This window comes from Cupressus sempervirens, chromosome 5 (assembly GCF_028749045.1).
Source record: "Cupressus sempervirens isolate cs-2001-9-10 chromosome 5, ASM2874904v1, whole genome shotgun sequence".
Taxonomy (NCBI): domain Eukaryota; kingdom Viridiplantae; phylum Streptophyta; class Pinopsida; order Cupressales; family Cupressaceae; genus Cupressus; species Cupressus sempervirens.
Window position 1 is genome coordinate 662,661,881 of NC_143122.1, and position 11,619 is coordinate 662,673,499.

Below are 11,619 nucleotides of genomic sequence, written 5' to 3' on the forward strand. Positions count from 1 at the left end.
CGGACTAGGATTTCCCTGAGAAGAACCATCAGTGTTGATTTTAAGAATGCCCACCTCAGGAGGAGATCAATGCCCCTCATGATTAACATGCTGAGAGTGATGCCTAGCTCTACTTCCAAAGTAGTTGTGGGGTACCAAGGGAGTAGTGCCCTGAAGAGGAAAGGAATGGCATGTGTAAATACCAACATCACTAGGATCCAAGCCTCCACCAATATCACATTTAGCTAGTATAGTTTCATGAAGAGAATTAACAATTTTCCCCCACAGATGCCTGATCTCAAACTGCACATCATGAAAGATCCTCATATTCCTCTCAAGCCAAACATGCCATAAGATAAGGGAAGGGCCAATAGTCCAAGCAACTTGAAGAAAAGAAGTCTTGGAAGGGGGATGACCCAAATGGTCCTAGAATTCAGATAAAGAGGAGACATGCCAGCACGTGCATCCCCACACACTCCACCAGAAGTGCCAAATCTATTTTGCAAAGGGGCACTAGAAAAAAAGGCGAGAGATAGTCTCTTCACTTTTGTGGCATAAAACATAGATGGAAGGCGCTTGGAATCCTCACTTGTAGAGATTCTCCTAAGTAAGACAATAGTTGTAAACTAGAATCCAGAGGAAAAAGTTACACTGGGGCCATGAAAAACTATTCCAAACTTTCTTCCACCAAGAGACCTCCACCTCACCAAAAAATTTCTTCATCAGTGCAAGGTATCCTAAAGAAATAGAATACTTGCTAGAAGAAGCACCTCCCCAAGCCAAAACATCAGGTTCTTGTAGAGAGCTACACTCCCTAGAAGCCAATATCTGAGAAGTTCCAACCAATCCCCCAGAGAGCCCCCAAGCGGCCAATCAGAAGAATTCTTCCATCTATAACCCACAGCAAGGCCCAAATTATAAGTCTCTTTATAATGAGCCACCTTATTCCATCCAGTAGAAAGGAAAAAATCAGAAAGAGACTACAAGTGCGGATGAGAAGATAAGAGAGGAGGATGCCCATTCTAAGAATCACTCCAAAATAGAGCCTCAGTTCCTCTATTATAGATCCAAAATAAACTTCTCTTCACCAGGTGAGCACCAATCTTGAGGATATTACACACCATAGAGCCTCTTCCCTCAAGAGAAAACTTTAAAATATCTAAAGGTTCAACACTAGGTAAATACTTGTGTGATAGGATACGGGCCCAAAGCTGAGACTGACATGAACACCTGTACGAATAGAGCTTGGCAGCAAGAGCTTGATTGCACAAGATAAAAAAATGAAGGTCAAGGCCTCCTTCCTTTTTGGCCTACAAATGGTATCACAATTGATGAGGTTCCATTTGGTATTTTGCAAATTGCCACTCCAAAGAAATTGGCACAAGAGAGCATCAAATTCCTTAAGAAAATATACCAGGGCAGCATGAACCATGCTTCTATATATGGGAAGGGCCTAAATCATAGATTGAAGAAGTGTCACCCTACCAACAATAGAAATCCACCTATGAATCCAATGATTGACTTTTTGTTGAAGTTTGTCAAGCAAGCTTTGCCAAAATAGCCTAGGCTATCTACCCACCACAATAGGAACCCCCAAGTAAGTCAGAGGGAGACAATCTAAAATCTTAGGATATTAGCATTCCTCTACTCGATAGGCTCAAGAGTATTGAAGAAGAAAAAAGAGGGCTTGTGGTCAGTAATTTTTTACCCAGAGGCAGCCAAATAAGTATCCAAAATTAGCTGAAAGGCTTTAGCTTCTCGAATCTAAGCTCTTCCAACAAGGGTCGTGTCATCAAAAAATTGTAGGTGGGAAAGAGCGGGCAAACCAATTCCCCAATGCCATCCTTGAATTAGATTTTGGGAAACTTGATAAGTCTACCTAGTCCCTTAGCCATAATGATAAACAAATAAGGAGAGAGGGAATCTCCCTAACCAAGACCTCTAGATGCCCCAAAAAGCTCTGATAGTTCACCATTAATAAGGACCAAGAAGGAAGGAGTACTAACACAACTAAGAACCCATCTCATCCATTCCTGACTAAAGCCAAATGCCAGATGAGCTTTCCACAAGAAATCCCAATTGACTCTATCATAAGCCTTAGCCATATCAAGCTTAATGAACATGACACATTCCCTAGAAGTACACATAGAGTGGATAGCTTCAGAAGCAATAACCACCCCATCCAAAATTTATTTTCCTACCACAAAGCCCCCCTTTTCCTCAGAGATAACCATGGGAAGCCAAACTTTAAGCCTCTTTGCAAGGAGCTTAGTAATGATTTTATAGACCACATTACAAAGAGCAATGGGCCTAAAGAAATCTAGCTGATTAGTCTCTTCCTTCTTCGGAATAAGGACTAAGAAAGTAGCATTCAAGGTCAAAAGCATTTATTTGTTGGAATAGGACTCCTAAACCACATCCAAAAGGTCATGACTGATAATATCCAAGAATTCCTAAAAGAATTTAACGGGAAAGCCATCAGGCTCGAGAGCTTTTCCTTTCCGCAAGTTGAAGACCACCTTGTCTAATTTAGACATACTAATTGGCCTCATAAGAGAGTCATTCATCTCCTTGGTCACAATAGAGGGAATACGAGACATGATTGTATTCTCCTCAATCTCTGTTGGAGGTAAATCATCTGAAAAGAGAGCAGAGTAAAATTGAATAGCTTCCCTGGAAACAGCTTGAGAGGAGGACACATGCGTCCCATCAGAAGTAACAAGAGAAGAAATGTAACTTCTATTATGTTGAGCCTGCACATATTTATGGATAAAAGTAGTGTTCTTGTCCCCTTCCTAAAGCCAGTCAACTCGAGCCTTTCATTTCCAATAAATTTCTTCTCTAAGATCCCACTCAGCTAAATCAGTAGAAGCTTGGGATTCTGCTATACCAAGAGCTTCAGAGAAACCTAGATCTTGAATCTGCCTAGTAATAACATCAAGATGATCCTGAGCCCTCTTCTTCATAATGTGGAGATTACCAAAACAATTCATGTTCCAATGCAGATTAACACATCTTCTATCATCAAATATAAGATTATCAAAAATTATTTTCAAACAGAAAACATTTTGTCATTATAATGTTTGAACATAGAATTTTATTTATCTTAAGATTTAGCAATTAAATTTAAAATATCTAAATAAAATATTTAGCTATTTTATATTACATTTATTTTGTTTTATATTTTATATATTTTTTCTTTTATATCATTTATTCTAATTAAATTAAAATAAATGATTATGTTTTCTTATTTCTAATCAAATTTGTGTTTATTTTTTATATAGTTAAAAAATTCTTGTAAAGTTATAAAAAAAATGTCAAGCTTAAATTGTACCCAAAAAAAAAGTCTTGTTCAAGAATTCTTTTGTGGTGTATAAAGATTATAGAGATTTGGAAAGAATTTGTAAGGTTTTAGAGAATTTGTTGAGATTATATGATATATCGCTATTGAAGCTTTGATTCAACCTCAATTCTAGAAATCTGATACATTTAAGTCAACTACCAATCGCTTTTACAAAGACTAAAGTCACTCACATCTGCATAGATAATTTGAACAAGACGGGTGAAAAGAAAGATTGATTCAGATATGGCAAGGAAGAAAAATAGGCATATATTTTGTAGTCTACATTGACATTGAATTTTACTTTCTCCTGGATTGGAATATTGTCTTACTATATCTCTCCATTTCATAATTTCAATGAAGGAATATGCTACTTGTGTAGCTATATCTAAGTCTAGGGTACCTTAAGAGTTTTAATTTAGTGCAAGAAACTAACTAGCATCTGCTATGTGGAGATTTTTAATGTTGAAAATAATTTGCAATTTATATTTAAAATATACGTGGAGTTGTGTTTAGCTGCAACACTATGATTGTTGTGACTATACATTGTTTGATTAGAAAATTGAACATTTTGAACTGCATCAACCAACCGACTAGCAATCTATCTCAAAATAGGACAAATGTTCATTTTCAAGGATCTAAATACATTAAAAGAATTAATTATTTTGGAAAATTTATTAAGAGAGGTTAAGATGGGTAGTCAAAGAAACCCTAGTTAGAAGTAAAAGGATACAAAACAAATTGTAAGATTAGGCAAGTGAGAGAGATTAACTATTAAGTATTATTCTTAGTACTACACAATATCTAGATCTTAACTCTTTTTGTGAGATTTGTTACACTATATTTAGGTCTTTTGAAAATTATTTTAAGATACATAATCAATAATTTTGTTTACAAGGATTTATTAAATTTCAAGAAAATACAAATTACAAGGTTATATTGAATGCAACAACCTATTCCAGAATCTATGATGCTTGAAGTCTAGCAGATGTGCACAATTTGGAATCATAGCTGCACACCTAAATTTATTGGGAACATTTCTTCAATGAGATTTCATTCAGTCTATTTTTTGAAAATCTTTCATGAGTTTGTCCAAGTCATGCTTTAGACAAGTATAAGTTCAAAAGAACATACTAATTAAATATTGAGAATTTTCAAAATTATAGGCTATGTTTGAGAAATTTCACATGGCTTGAGTTATTTGGATCTCTAGGACTATAGATTCCTCTACAAAACAAAAAATACTTGAATTTTTTGGATCTATGTGTTTGCCAATTCCTCCACACAACAGAAAGTGCACATGAATATTGAATCGAGAATAAATGATTAATTATTATGATTAGATAGAAAAAAATTTGTGTAAAAGCCATATGGAGAAGAAGAATGAGAGAGAGGATTTATGGACAATAGTAGAGTTAACATTTGGCATAACGAAATTCCTCTACAATGGAGAATACACCAACACATTTTGAGGGTTTTATTAATTGTCAATGCATAACCCATATACGTGTGCACTAAAAATATTTTTCTCTATTTTTCATTGATGAATTTAAATTAAATAAACTAGTGGAATAAATCTATTTTCCAATTAGAGAAGTTTAAATAAGAAAAGAAAAATAAATTTAATTAAAAAATTACTTCAAACAATGGTATATAGTTTCTTGCACGCTTACCAACACAAGGATTAATTAGAAAAAAATTAGAATGAAAATTATAGTCTCCACCTTTTAGATACATGACACTAATAATAAAAACTAAGTGAATGATAGTGCTTTATAATTTTATTATTTTCTTGGGTTTTTTTTAGATTAAATTGAAAATAGGGATTTTTTATTGCAATACTTAAAAACAAATTCATACTTATAAAATTAACATAGTAAATTTCACTCTCTAGTTTTTGAACATAGGCAAAGAAAGCTAGATGAATGGAAGGGGAAGTTTCTCAACCATTCAAGAAAATTGTAACTTCTCATAAACATTAGGGATAAATTCAAGATGAGTCTTATGTCCTACGAGAAGGTCTAAAAACTTAAATCTTGGTGGGGGGAGGGGGGAGGGTTAAACTAGAGGAGAATCATTGATCTTAATTGGATGCTTAAGGTGAAGATTATATGGAGATTGATTCTAAATACAACCAGATGATGCAAAATCATGAAGGCTAAATATATAGGATTGAGATTCTCCTTTAAAATATCATCCTTTTAAAAATGACCTCTAGACTAGATCAAGAATATGGACCAATATTGTTAACAATTGAAAACTTCTGATGTGGGGAGTTAAATGGGTGATCAGGGATTGGAATAAGATTATATTTTGGTATCATAGATCAATTGGTAATCCTCTTTGTTAAACTCAATATAGTTTATTGAAGAATAATTTTACAAACTAGATTGGTTTGTGTAGTAACTAAATAGATAATAATGGGAAATGGAGAAAACTTGATTAGATGATCCTCAGCTAAAATCTTGTCTAGGAGCTTCAAAGCACATTGGAAAGAACATAGATTCTAGCCTTCCTCATTAAGGATTCTATTATTTGTGAGCTAAATACCTTTATGGAGTTTAGAGTTAAATCTTCCTACAATACTATTATAAAACATGCAGTGTGTATGGAATGAAAAATACATGTAGAATCTAAGTGGTTGCTCCTGAATTAACAACCTTTTAATAACCCAATGATAAGAAAAAATAAACTTAGGGGCGGGTAATCCCCATGTTCAATGCACCTACTCAGATACCAAGGCCAACTATAAGGTTATTTAATCTCCTTCTTCTTCAGGGTCTACAAGACCTATGCTGGTGAACCTCAAGTTCTTTATATGGTACCAATTGTTCAAAAGCATACACTTGAATCTAAGAAAGTAGATAATATCCGTAACCTTCTAATGCCTATATAGAAAACATAGGCATTGAATAGCTAATAACACAACCTATGAACTAGATAAGAAAAGTTAGGGTAATTATGTTACCTCTTTCGAAATGAAAGGGAAAGGATTTGATTTATGATGTTGAATATCAGCAAGACTTAGGAATGAACAACACAAACATGCATTCCCCAAGCTCATCAGTCCCTTATCCATTGGGCAATAACTAAGTGATAACATGCACTTGGATACCCAAACACACTCATATACTCATATATCTAATATATTTATCTATCTTGCAAATAGACAACAGTGTTCATAAAGACCTCATACTTATGAAATATCCTTCTAAAATAACCAGCAACTCTCTCAACTATATCAAGAATTTACTTGGCTCTTTGTTCCAATAGAAAAATATAAAAAGCATACAACATTAAAGGGATGCAAAAGGGTTTAAGTTCTTCATCCCTAAACCACAAAATATTGCAAATTATAGAGAGAGGAGATGAGAATTAGAATGAAACTAAGAAATTGGTTTTTGTTTGTATTAATTTCATTGAAACTAATACATCAAGTGTATACAAAACTTAGATAAGACGCAACAAATGACTATTTAAACTATTTTCTTTAAGGAAAGTACAACATTATTGTAAATAATAGAGAAATACTAAAAAGTGGGTGGTATCACAATAACAAGATTGTATTGGAACCATCCTTGTGGTATCATAGTTGCTGAAATAAAAATTAGAATCAACCTATGTGTATCACAATGGTAAAATCAAAACCCTTTCCTCCTCATCTTGGAAATCCTTATATAGAGAAGGATTGCAACAAGCTACAAATGAGAGGAGGACACATGTCAAAAAAATGATTGGGAAATTTTTTTTTTTAAAATTCTACATTGTTACATTACAAAAAATTCTCTGCATTCATACAAAACTTAGAGAAGTAGATGCAAAGCTAGCAGTAGAAACTTATTGGAGGAATCCTCAACATCAATCAATTCGTCCTCTACTACCTTTACTCATGATGTTCTTCAACTACCTCCACCGGCATAGCCTTAATATCTATAACTGCCCTCAAAATATTGACTTCTCTTGGTAGATTTTCCATGAATCTTATTTCATTTGATCTTCACCATGGATTTTCTCAACTAGAAATCTGATCCTTTTCATGAATGCTCTACTTGAGACACCAACCAATTTATCCACTCAATACAAACTTGTGTCATGCTTTGTTTCTACAATCATTTTAATATTTCATTCACCACCTCGAGGGTTAAACCCAACTAACTACATCATTTTACTTATTTCCACTGCTTCATGTTCCATCCTTCATTGGTATTCACTAGTTGCACAACCATGCAATCAAGTATATTAACCATTCTTGCAATGTCACAATAAAAGAATTTAATACTTAACCAAACTATGCAACCATGCAAACAAAAAGTTCTTATAGAAATGGCCCCACCTGCCACATGTCAAGCTAACATTATGTCGCTAAGGATAAAGATCAAGTAATTATACATATCGACATGGCGAGATCTATTGATCCTTCATTTGATCTATGACCTAGGTTTGAACTTACAACCAATCAAGAGTTTCCCATACACCACATCATTATGACACTACACTACCACATAATCATATCATCAACATGGTGACTAGTCACACCTCTGAAACCTTAACCCAAGATTAGCTCTTCACCCTAGCAACCATGCAAACTAGAGCATTCTGCACCATCACCACTCAAAACCATGGTTAACATTAACCCAACATGATCCTATGCCTTAAAATCCTTAACCTTTATCATGACATCATTACTTAAAATCCTTAATTCAATGTGAAGCCTACAAAGCCACGAACCAAGTCATTGCCATGTCGTAACTTTAACCTCAGGTAACCATTAAACTCATGTGATCTTGTGAACATTCACAAAGTGTAATAGCTATGAAATAGCCATGACCATGCAATCCATTGAATCATGTCTTTAGATATTAGATTGCACAATTATTTGCAATTGTTGTAAAATCGAGTGGACCTGAAAGATCATAATTTTACACAATCGTACCTCCAAAAAATGTTAGTAGTTATGAAGCAATGAGTCTACCAGTTAGTCTCTTAGATTTGAAATTATCAAAAATTGAAAGTTCAAAAGCAATGACTCTACCAACCAATCCTTGGAGGGTTAGATTACTACCAGGGGTGCACCTCAATTCTTGTATAGCAGAGACTCTAATAGCATAGATAGGAAATAGAGTTCTCAATACTTTGTTGATCACAATCTCATCTTTAATTTGTCCACTAGATCCTCGAATTGTATTACTAACATGTTTGATTCTTGCACAATACTGGACTATAGTGTCACCTTCTTGCATTCTCATTTCATCAAAATTTCCTTTAATTCTTTCAACTTTGGCTCTTAGTAAATTCTTGTCTCCTTCATAAATATTATATAGGGAATCCCACATCTTCTTAGTAGAATCACATACTTTGATGTAATCATACTCTAAATAGCTTAGGGAAGATGCAATCTACAAGAATCTCTGATTGTGTTCCTTCTTTTGTTTCAATTGTTCAATAGTTGGCACTCCGATTGCATCAACATGTTTAGTGGCAATAGTTGATTGTGCATAATCTCCAAACCCTCCTAGATGTAGCTTCATCCCACTTTTCCATGCAGGAGAATATTCCTTGTTTAACTTGGGTACCTTCTTTCTATACATCTTGATCTTTAGCTTTAACTACCTTCAAACTTTTTCTTCATAAGCACTTGGTGCACTGATACCAATTGTTGGAATGTTTAGAATAACTAGGGGGGGGGGGGGGGGGGGGGGGGGGGGGGGGGGGGGTGGGGGTGAATTAGATATCCAAGTTCCAAATGTACAAATAAAAATTTTCAGTACTTCAACTTATACTTATGCATGCATTAATCATTCAATATCTTAAGCTTTTGCATTTTAAATTGTCCTAGGCCAAAATAACTTTGCAAAAATATAAACATGAAATACCAAAAAAATAATCACACATTTTGACACAATGATTTAATGTGGAAATCCAATTTGGAAAAATACTAGTAACATGCTAACAATTTTCAATCTTCTGAAATTATCCCTATAAAGAGACATATTTATTAAAGGTTACAATGCACAGTATTAAATGTGACCTTGATTAAAGGATTTCAATCACCATCTTAGGAGTGATATTTGTTAGAGGACTTTAGGATATTCCATTATAATGTCACCCTTTTAAAGGATTTACTCATGACTATGAGGTCAACCTTAGTCCAAAGAATTTGTCTAGACTGATATAGTTGTTAGAAAGTAAGAGTTGGACTTGATCTAATAATAAAACAACTCAATTGTAGATTATAGACCTCACATTCACTCCTCCATTCTACTTGGCATTCATTCTCTTCATCTCTAATAGATTGTTCACCCTTCAAGCCTTCACCTCTTAAGCCTTCTTTCTTAATATGCCAATTGCAGAATATTTCATTCAGACATCATATTAAACAACACCCTAAAATATTTTTCTTTCTTAGGTTTGTGCACTTGACTAATTACTTCTAGCATGTTATCTCTTTATATAGAGAATTTATATCTTTTATTTCTTAACCACAATCATCCATTTTAGGGTTAGGTCATATTCATTGAATCTATCCTCTCTTCCAGTTTATTCCCTTCAAGAAACTTCCTTTATAATCCTCTTTGAATTGATTTCAAAATAGCTTAGCTTGAATTTTGTGCCACTAGGTCATCATACTTACCTTCCACACACCTTATATAATTCAAGAGATCAACTTTTTCAGATTAGATTCATCAAATATTTGATCAAACTCATTTTAATGGAACTCAACAATAACATGTTATTTTCTCAGAAAACACACTCTTCTGATGCTTAGTGAACGCCTACTAGATTTCTCTTTTCTCATCACATACTGAACTTATTGCTCATCTTCAACTAACTTTCTACTCATCCTACACTAAATTACTCAACTTCTACTATTTGCTCAGTCAAGCTTGGTAGACAAATTTCTTTTCTTGGGCTTCTTTGAGTCTTTGCTCAAGTATCCTTTCACTATAGCATTAAGTAGATAAAAAGTACACTATATCATCAATATCTTGGTTGGTTGTATTACTTCTTTTATACACCATATAATTTAAGGTTTCTTTAGGTTCTCTTGTTATTCTTTCTTTTCAAATTCTCTTCATCAATCTAATAGCATTTAGATCAAAGTAAGCAATTTTCTTACCAACAAGTAGTTGGTTTGACATTAGTGACAAAATAATGATTGTTCCATGATAGGTTTCATCAATCTTCTTCATTTCAAAAATCTTCTTTTCAACACTTTTCTAGGGAGATAATAGGCCTACCTATTGGAAAATTGTTATTCAAGAAGCTAGATATAAGATTGTGGCTTAGAAGGCTAGATGATTGACTTTGGCAAGAAGAATTTTCCTTGTGATATCGGTCTACAGCCCAATTCCAAATTACTTAATGTTAGTTCTTAGGGATAACTTGTCTTAAGAACACAAAATTTAAGTGTTGAAATGTGATTTATTCTAATAAATTTGAAAATATTATAAGACATAAGATATTTGAATATGTATATTTAATGGTTTGAAGAAAAAAACCTAAAAGTAAACCTAGTAAGTCTTTGAGGAGAACTGCATGAATTTGAATTAATAATTAATAATATTACAAATTATGTATATGTATATGTATATATTGTCACATGGATGGATATGGTTATGAGGAGAAGAAGAGTGGACAAGAGAGGTAGAGAAGGGGAGGGAGAGAATGAGACAAGGGGATTAGGGTGAGACATGTCATAAAAATAGAGAGATTGAGTGAGAGATGTGATGTATATATAAATAATAATTAGGGGAGGAGATGGTGAGATTAGTTGGAAGATAAGAAAAGGAGGAAGATAGGAAGATATTGGGTCTCAAAATGAAGTGTTTCCATTTAAGGACAGTAGACATACCAAGACTAATTACTAGAATAGTAAACATGTAGGAAGATAGATGATCACCTTAATGAAGACTTCGAAAAGGAAAGAAGAAATATTTGTAAGAGTCTTTACTAGCGTATAGAATACATATGAGAAAGAAGAACGATTTAATAAGAGACAAAACTTTTCCTTGAAAATAAAACCTTTTCTTAGAATAAATGAGAGAAAATTCCATGAGACCATATCATAGGATTTTGACATATCAAGCTTAAATTTCATACTTTTTCAATTTACTTTTCTCTATAGAGTACATGGCATGATGAATAGTAACAATGGAATTAGTGATTTTTCTTCTTGAGGTGAGAAAATTCTAGTGAGGTTAGTTATTTTGGTGAGGTCAAAATTAATTCTATTAATACTTTGATTTGATAGAATTTTATAAATGGTGTTGCAAACCCTTATGGTTGCACATTTTGTCATC